At 42.7% G+C, this 9,352-nt stretch overlaps 1 non-coding gene across 1 annotated transcript; it reads right to left on the reverse strand.

Moving 5' to 3' along the window:
* Positions 1 to 1,080: 1,080 nt before the first annotated feature.
* On the reverse strand, positions 1,081 to 1,152 carry trnaq-uug. Its single transcript has one exon. It is a non-coding gene; the product is annotated as a tRNA-Gln (tRNA).
* Positions 1,153 to 9,352: the final 8,200 nt, after the last annotated feature.

A 9,352-nucleotide genomic window follows, 5' to 3' on the forward strand; every position in this document is an offset into this window, starting at 1 on the left:
TACACATAACTGAGTACCACTTTTCATATTTTCAAGCATGGTGGTGGCCACAATGTTATGGGTATGCTTGTCATCAGGAAGGACTAGGGAGTTTTTAAGGATTACAAAAACTATGGAATAGAGCTAAGCACAGACAAGATCCTAGAGGAAAACGTGGTTGTCTGCTTTCCAACAGACACGGTTACAAATTCACATTTCAGCAGGACAATAACTTAAAATGAGGCCAAATACACTGGAATTGCTTACCCAGGTGACATTAAATGTTCCAGAGTGGCCTAGTTACAGTTTCGACTTAAATCAACCTGAAAATCTATGGCAAGACTTGAAAATGGCTCATTAGAATTTTAAAAATTATAATGTACAAATATTGTACAATCCAGCTGTAATTGCTGCCAAAGATGATTCTAACATGTATTGACTTGGGGTGTGAATACCTACATCAATTAGATATTTCTGTATTTAGGATTTCTTAAAACATGCTTTTTTACTTTAATCATTATGGGGTATTGTGTGTTGATGGGTGAGGAAAAAATCTAAATTGAATCCAGGCTGTAACACAAAATGTGGAATAAATCAAGGGGTATGAATAATTTCTGAAGGCACTGTATCTATGGCAGGGATCATCAACTAGATTCAGCTGCGGGCCTATTTTTTCATGAGGGGATGGACGGGGGCTGGAACATAATAACAAATCATTTGGAGACTGCAAATTTGACCGCAAACCCAAAATATGCTTGACTAAAACATAAATTCAAACCTTGCTTACGTTTGTATACGATCACGTCTATTATGTTTGGGAATACTTTAGAAGATTTATTAAAATAAAATCAATTGGAGCAGATTGCCTGTTTTACAGTCTAGTATGTCCAACAATGAAAATACAAATTATTTTAAAAAGTAGTTTTTATTCTATTTTTTTTTGCTTAAAAAACTTGGGGGGGGCCTAGTACGGAAGACCCACCAACTGTTGTATTTTACCTTTTGACAGGAGACAACAAATCCACATCTGAGATAACTACCAATAATTTCACTGTCCATAATATTTGTGTAACTGTCAGGATATTTTCAATCAAAATGACGAGGTCCTACCGAGATTTGAACTCGGATCGCTGGATTCAAAGTCCAGAGTGCTAACCATTACACCATAGGACCACTCGCAGGAGAAATAGCTAAAACCTGGGTTCTTATCCGGTACATGCACGTGCCGTTAAACTTTTTACAAGATGCTGTTATAGCTACTCGTGCGTCGGTAATGCAATTCAGTAGCAATTTTGCCAACAGACATATTAAACGTGGAATTGCAAAAACATGCATGCCGAAATGCTGGGCAAATGAAAGACATTGCTACCAAACAAGCTAATTAATCAGCTAGCTTAGTTGAACAGCTAGCGTACTGCATATATTAGAGAAGCATGGCAGCTAGCTTTTCCCGAAGTGCTTTCCTACGTAGCTTGCTAACAAATAATAAGTCCGATAATAGGCATGTATTTCTCGTTTTCGCTTCTGCTTTCAACAGCTAGCTGAGGGTGTTGATATTCGTCCTAACTAGCGAAAGTCACTAGCTAGCTATTAGCTAGCCAGCTAATGCTAGCATATTTATGCTGGCTGTTAGCTAAATGTAACCAAAAAAGGCAATCCCACAAGCAGGTCCCTAAATGTAGAAGAATCTCGGATTCTGCATGACATTCTGCATGACATACTATAGCAGGAAAAACGTTCTAATCGCCGTCCTTTTCGTCCCATTAGTTTAGCTAGCTAGCTCTGCTGTAAGTGTGGTTTTGCTGCATGTACATGATGGCATTGCTTTCTTAGCCCTGGCTATAATATTGCGGCTTAAACTGTAAATAGTCTGTAGAGGGGGCAAGAGAGTTACCCTGGGTCACCAGTAATATAATGCTCAACCAGAGGAATATTCAGTAAATAATACATCTTTGGGTCTAATTTAGGCTTACAAACTACTTATGTTTTATATGGGCAGTATTTATGGATTTGTTAAAGCTGGGAATTGTGAATAAAAATACTTGTTGGGCCTTGTGAACATTCCAAACAAAGACTTGTTAATTGCATCCTTTCCCATTGACAGAAAAGTATGTTATGACTGGAAAATCCCATAACATGTGTATGTGCTTTATGTGTGTGTGTGTGTGTGTGTGTGCGTGAGAGAGAGTTTGGGGAGGGTTCTGGCCAGTGATAAGTCATCATCAAGACATAAAATTCTTAACAATTCATGTGAGTGACTCATGTGATACTCGTGACAACTTTCCAGGACAAAGTCCCCCGGCTCACACTAACATTCATCTTGTATCAGCTACAGGTGTAATTTACCTGCTATCTATGTTCGACATAGAATACGATACAGGACTCAAACGTACTCCAAAGACTACAAGAAATCAACCCCCGAAGAGTAGGAGGAAATGGCATCAATACTGAAATTTGAAAGCACGTCTGACTAAACAAACATGAAGTAGCCTAATGTTAGGCATTTCTCCTCCCTTCAGAGGCCATTACAGAGGATTGTGACTAGGATTGTTTTTTTTATGTCTTCCAAACATTCTCTCCAAGAAAAGGATTTATCCTGTCCTGTGTGCTGTAACATCTTAAGGGAACCTGACCACCTGTCGGGTAGCCATAGCTTATGTAAAGCCTGTCTCAATGAATTCTGGACATTCCCATTTCTAGAAGATCCTCAGCAGGACAACCTTGTAATCTGATTTTAAAGAAACTGTGTGAGGCTTTCTCACGGGAGGAGTCAGAGAGCTTCAGCAGGTCTGGGGTGCTCTGTATTCTGCACAGAGTGAAACTCAAACTGTACTGTCCAAATGATAAACAGCCTGTGAGTTATCAAACAACAACAAAAAACATGCAAACCACAAGTTCTGTCCCATAGATGAAGCTGCACAGGATTATAAGGTATAAGCAAAGCCCACTCTTACAAGACATACCGGTAATAAATATATGACTACGATCTAATTTTGCTGAAACTTATACATTTTACAGCAGTATAAATATCAAAAGTAATTAAAGCAGGTATAGAGAGACTTTCCTCAAATTTAAGTGTCATGTTTCATTCCATGGAGGAACGCAAGGCTACATTGAAGGAGCCCTTAAACTGACGTCAAACGGAATGATCTGGATGCAGTTTCAGTTACTCGCAACAAAGTTCTTTCTGAGTTGATTTGTATGTCAACCCCCAAAAATAGCCTGAATCTCAGTTGCATTGCATAGTACGAGATAGAAATCAATAATTTTTCACGCAACTGACTATGCAATGTCCAACCAGTGAGCAGAGGAAAGTTGTCTTTGTATACACCTTTGTATACAGTCGTGTGTGGGGGAAAAAAGTATTTCTTCCTTATGATGTTGCCTTCTTTCGATACTTTAACAGATTGTTTTTGTAACTGACAATAAATAACAGTTGCATAAACATGTTTGTGCAGACAAATATCATATGTATCTCATTGTGTCAAATACATTGTACAACCTGAGTGTGAAAAGAGCATAAAAGCTCAATGTACTCTAATTTTGCATACTGGGCCGTACGCCAGGTGATGGCCTGTATTTGTTTACAAAATGATGTATAGAATGCTGAAACCTTTTAGTTGACCTCTTGGTGTTTATTCAACATCTTCTACCCCCAAGCTATAAGACTCCTGAACATCTAATCAAATGGCTACTCAGACTATTTGCATTGTCGGACAGGCACTGAATATCTTTGATTTCAAATCAAATGAAAATGTGTCAAATGCGCTGAATACAACAGGTAAATGCTTACAAGCCCTTAAACAACAAGGTGTGAAGAAAAAATACATAAAAAATAAATACCAATATCTTAAAAACAATTTTTTTGTTTTACTAATAATTAAAGAGCAGCAGTAAAATAACAATAGTGAGGCTATATACAGGGGGTACTGGTACAAAGTCAATGTGCGGGGGCACCAGTTTGTTGGGATAATTGAAGTAATATGTATATGTAGGTAGAGTTATTGAAGTGACTATGCAAAGATAACAAACAGATAGTCGCAGCAGTGTAAAAAGGGGGTGGGACAATGCAAATAGTCTGGGTAGCCATTTGATTAGATGTTCAGGTGTCTTATGACTTGGGGTTAGAAACTGTATAGAAGTCTCTTGGACATAGACTTGGCGCTCTGGTACTGTATGCTGTGCAGAGAGAACAGTCTATGACTAGGGTGGCTGGAGTCTTTGACAATTTTTAGGGCCTTCCTCTGACACAGCCTGGTATAGAGATTCTGGATGACAGAAAGGTTGGCCCCAGTGATGTACTGGGCTGTACACACAACCCTCTGTAGTGCCTTACGGTCGGAGGCCGAGCAGTTCCAATACCAGGAAGTGATGCAACCAGTCAGGATGCTCTCGATGGTGGAGCTGTAGAAACCTTTGAGAATTTGAGGACCCATGCCAAATATTTCAAATCAAATCAAATTTTATTGGTCACAACCACATGATTAGTAGATGTTATTGCGAGTGTAGCAATGCTTGTGCTTTTAGTTCCGACAGTGCAGTTATATCTAACAAGTAATCTAACAAATTCACAATGATTACATTATACACACAAATGTAAAGGGAGGAATAAGAATATGTGCATATAAATATATGGATGAGCGACGACCGTGCGGCATAGGCAAGATGCAGTAGATGGTATAGAGTAAATACAAATTAGATGAGTAATGTAGGATATGTAGACATTATTAAAGTGGCATTATTTAAATTGACTAGTGATACCTTTTATTAAATCAGTTTATTACATTTATTAAAGTGGCCAGAGATTTGAGTCTGTATGTTGGCAGCAACCACTCAATGTTAGTGGTGGCTGTTTTTCAGTCTGATGGCTTTGAGATAGAAGCTTTTTTTTGTCTCTTGGTCCCAGCTTTGATGCACCTGTACTGATGTCGCCTTCTGGATGATAGCGGGGTGAACATGCAGTGGCTCGGGTGGTTGTTGTCCTTGATGATCTTTTTGGCCTTCCTGTGACATCGGGTGCTATAGGTGTCCTGGAGGGCAGGTAGTTTGCCCCCGGTGATGCATTGTGTAGACCGCACTACCCTCTGGAGAGCCTTGCGGTTGTGGGCGGAGCAGTTTCCGTACCAGGCGGTGATATAGCCCGACAGGATGCTCTCGATTGTGCATCTGTAAAAGTTTAAGTGTTTTAGGTGACAAGCCAAATTTCTTCAGCCTCCTGAGGTTGAAGAGGCGCTATTGCACCTTCTTCACCATGCTGTCTGTGTGGGTGGACCATTTTAGTTTGTCCGCGATGTGTACGCTGAGGAACTTAAAACTTCCACCTTCTCTAGTACTATACCGTCAATGGGGATAGGGGGGGTGTTTGCTCTACTGATTCCTGAAGTCCATGATCATCTCCTTTGTTTTGTTGACATTGCGTGAGAGGTTGTTTTCCTGACACCACACTCCGAGGGCCCTCACCACCTCCCTGTTGGCCGTCTCGAAGTTGTTGGTAATCAAGACTACCACTGTAGTGTCGTCTGCAAACTTGATGATTGAGTTGGAGGTGTGCATGGCCACGAAGTCATGGGTGAATAGGGAGTACAGGAAGGGGCTGAGAATGCACCCTTGTGGGACCTCCCAGTGTTGAGGATCAGCTGGGTGGTGATGATGTTTCCTACCCTCACCACCTGGGGGCAACCTGTCAGAAAGTCCAAGACGTCGATGTCCTCGACGGGGCTGGTTTTCTATTTGCAATCCGTGATTGACTGTAGACCCTGCCACATATGTCTTGTGTTTGTGTCGTTGATTTGCGACTCTACTTTGTCTCTATACTTACGCTTTGTTTGATTGCCTTGTGGAGGGAATAGCTACACTGTTTGTATTCGGTCATGTTTCCAGTCGCCTTGCCATGATTAAAAGCGGTGGTTCGCGCTTTCAGTTTTGCACGAATGCTGCCATCAATCCACGGTTTCTGGTTAGGGAAGGTTTTAATAGTCACAGTGGGTACAATATCACCGATGCACTTGCTAATAAACTCGCTCACTGAGTCAGCATATACGTCAATGTTGTTGGCTGAGGCTACCCGGAACATATCCCAGTCCACGTGATCAAAGCAATCTTGAAGCGTGGAATGTGATTGGTCAGACCAGTATTGGATAGACCTGAGCACGGGTGTTTCCTGTTTGAGTTTCTGTCTATAGGCTGGGAGCAACAAAATGGAGTCATGGTCAGATTTGCTGAAGTGAGGGCGGGGGAGAACTTAGTATGCATTGTGGAAATTGGAGTAGCAATGGTCCAGAATGCTACCAGCTCGTGTCATGCATTTGATATGTTGTTAGAATTTACGAAGACTTGTTCTCAGATTAGCTTTGTTAAAATCCCCAGCTACAATAAATGCAGCCTCAGGATATATTGTTGACAGTTTACATAGAATCCAGTGAAGTTCTTTCAGGGCTTTCATGGTGTCTGCTTGGGGGGGGGGGGATCATGAGAGATACACACCCGCCCTTCTTCTTACCTAATTTCGTCCACCTTGTTGTCTAGAGATTGGACATTGGCAAGTAATTTCTTCGGAAGCGGTGCATGGTGTGCTAGCCTTCAAATCAAATCAAATCAAATCAAATTGTATTTGTCACATACACATGGTTAGCAGATGTTAATGCGAGTGTAGCGAAATGCTTGTGCTTCTAGTTCCGACAATGCAGTGATAACCAACAAGTAATCTAACTAACAATTCCAAAACTACCAACAAGTCTGACCAGGAGGCCTCTCCGTCTGCCTCTCCTGCGGCGACCACATTGTTTTGGGCCAGCCTCTGGAATAAGATCCCATGTCCAGGGTGGAGGTCCGATCAAAGATTTGCTTTAGGAAAGTTGACATCACTTTTATATCCAGTAGTTCTTCCCGGCTGTATTTAATAACACTTGAGATTTTCTGGGCTAACAATGTAAGAAATAATACATTAAAAAACATATTACTGCATAGTTTCCTAAGGACCTGACGCGAGGCAAACATCTCTGTCGGCGCCATGACTACTATTTTCAGTCTCCTGAGGGGGTATAGGTTATGTAGTTGCCTCTTCACAACTGTCTTGGTGTTCTTGGACCGTGTTAGTTTGTTGGTGATGTGGACACCAAGGAACTTGAAGTGCTCAACCTGCTCCACTACAGCCCCGTCAATTAAAATGGGGGCGTGTTCGATCCTACTTTTCCTGTAGTCCACAATCATCTCCTTTGTCTTGATCATGTTGAGGGAGAGGTTGTTATCCTGGCACCACACAGCCAGGTCTCTGACCTCTTCCCCATAGGCTATCTCGTCATTGTCGGTGATCAGGTCTACCACTGTTGTGTCCTTTGCAAACTTAATGATGGTGTGGAGTCGTGCCTGGCCATGCAGTCATGAGTGAACAGGGAGTACAGGAGGGGACTGAGCACACACTTATGAGGGGCCCCCGTGTTGAGGATCAGCATGGCGGATGTGTTGTTACCTACCTTTACCATCTGGGGTTGGCCCATCAGGAAGTCTAGGATCCAGTTGCAGAGGGAGGTGTTTAGTCCCAGGGTCCTTAGCTTAGTGGTGAGCTTTGAGGGCACTATGGTGTTGAACGCTGAGCTGTAGTCAATGACTAGCATTCTCACATAGGTGTTCCTTTTGTCCAGGTGTGAAAGGGCAGTGTGGAGTGCAATAGAGATTGCATCATCTGTGGCTCTGTTGGGGCGGTATGCAAATTGTAGTGGGTCTACGGTTTCCTGGATAATGGTGTTGATGTGAGCCATGACCAGCTTTTGGAAGCACTTCATGGCTACAGACGTGAGTGCTATGGGTCGGTAGTCATTTAGGCAGGTTACCTTAGTGTTATTGGGCACAGGGACTATGGTTGTCTGCTTGAAACATGTTGGTATTACAGACTCAGACAGGGAGAGGTTGAAAATGTCAGTGAGGACACTTGCCTGTTGGTCAGCGCATGCTCGGAGTGTACGTCCTGGTAATCCAACTGACCCTGCAGCCTTGTGAATGTTGACCTGTTCAAAGGCCTTACTCACATCGGCTGCGGAGTGCGTGATCACACAGTTGTCCAGAACAGCTGGTGCTCTCATGCATGCTTCTTTGTTGCTTGTCTCAAAGCTAGCATAGAAGTAATTTAGCTAGTGTGGTAGGCTCGTGTCACTGGGAAGCTCACAGCTGTTTCCCTTTGTAGGTTGTAATAGTTTGCAAGCTCTGCCACATCCGACAAGTGTCCCCGGCCACTAGGAGCGCCGCCTCTGGGTGAGCATTTTCCTGTTTACTTATGGCCCTATGCAGCTTATTGAATGTGGTCTTAGTACCAGCATCGTTTTTTGGTGGTATGTAGACAGCTACACTGGCCGGCCCGTGTTCCAGTCCTGTATCTGTCGAGCGCTACCTGGCGGTGGTCCATCCTGTGATCTTCCTGAAGTACAAACTTACACCGGATCTTACCCAGTTGTTTGGGATACCTAAGCGCCGTAGGCATAGATGCAGAAGGCATGCTGGCGTCCTGGTGAGACTGAGACGGAGAGAAAATCTAACGGCACTCCCCTACGTTTTATTGGCAAATGTCCAGTCACTCGAGAATAAGATGGATGAGCTTCGTTCGGGAGTCTCCTATTAAAGAGGCTTGAAAGCTGCAATATTCTGTGCTTTACAGAGTCTTAGCTGACTGAATATATGGATATACAACACAGTGGTTTCTCCATGCAGCATCATGATCAGATGGTGGCTTTGGGCAAGTCCAAAGGGGGAGAGGTGTATACAATAACTGGTGCGCGGCTTCCAGTGAGAAGAAAATCTGAAGCTTTTTCTCACTTGACATAGAATACCTCATGGTAAACTGCAGAACTTTTTATCTACCAAGATCGATCTCATCTGTAATTATCACTGTTGCCTACATCCCACAAAAAGCAAACACCACCTGCCATTAAATGAACTGTATGGGCCCATAAACAAACAAGAAACCGCACACCCAGAGGTGGCGTTTCTTGTGGGCAGAACTTTTAACGAGGAAAGACTAAGATCCATTCTACCTAACGTCTACCAACATGTCTCCATGTGCCACAAGGTGCGCCAAAACTATGGACCACTTTTATTCTACCCACAGAAACACATACAAGGTCCTCCCTTGACCTCCCTTCGGCAAATCAGACCAAGACTCTATCCTCCTGCTTCCTGATTACAAACAAAAGCTCAAACAGTAAGTACCAGTGAATCGCTCAGAATGGAAGTAGTCCGATGAAGTACAGAATGGGATATGTACAGAATGGGATATTTTTAGAATGGGTTATGTACAGAATGGGGTACGTACAGCATGGGATATGTACAGAATGGGATACGTACAGAATGGGATATGTACAGAATGGGATACGTACAGAATGGG

The sequence above is a fragment of the Oncorhynchus gorbuscha genome, linkage group LG18 (genome assembly GCF_021184085.1).
Source record: "Oncorhynchus gorbuscha isolate QuinsamMale2020 ecotype Even-year linkage group LG18, OgorEven_v1.0, whole genome shotgun sequence".
Lineage (NCBI taxonomy): Eukaryota > Metazoa > Chordata > Actinopteri > Salmoniformes > Salmonidae > Oncorhynchus > Oncorhynchus gorbuscha.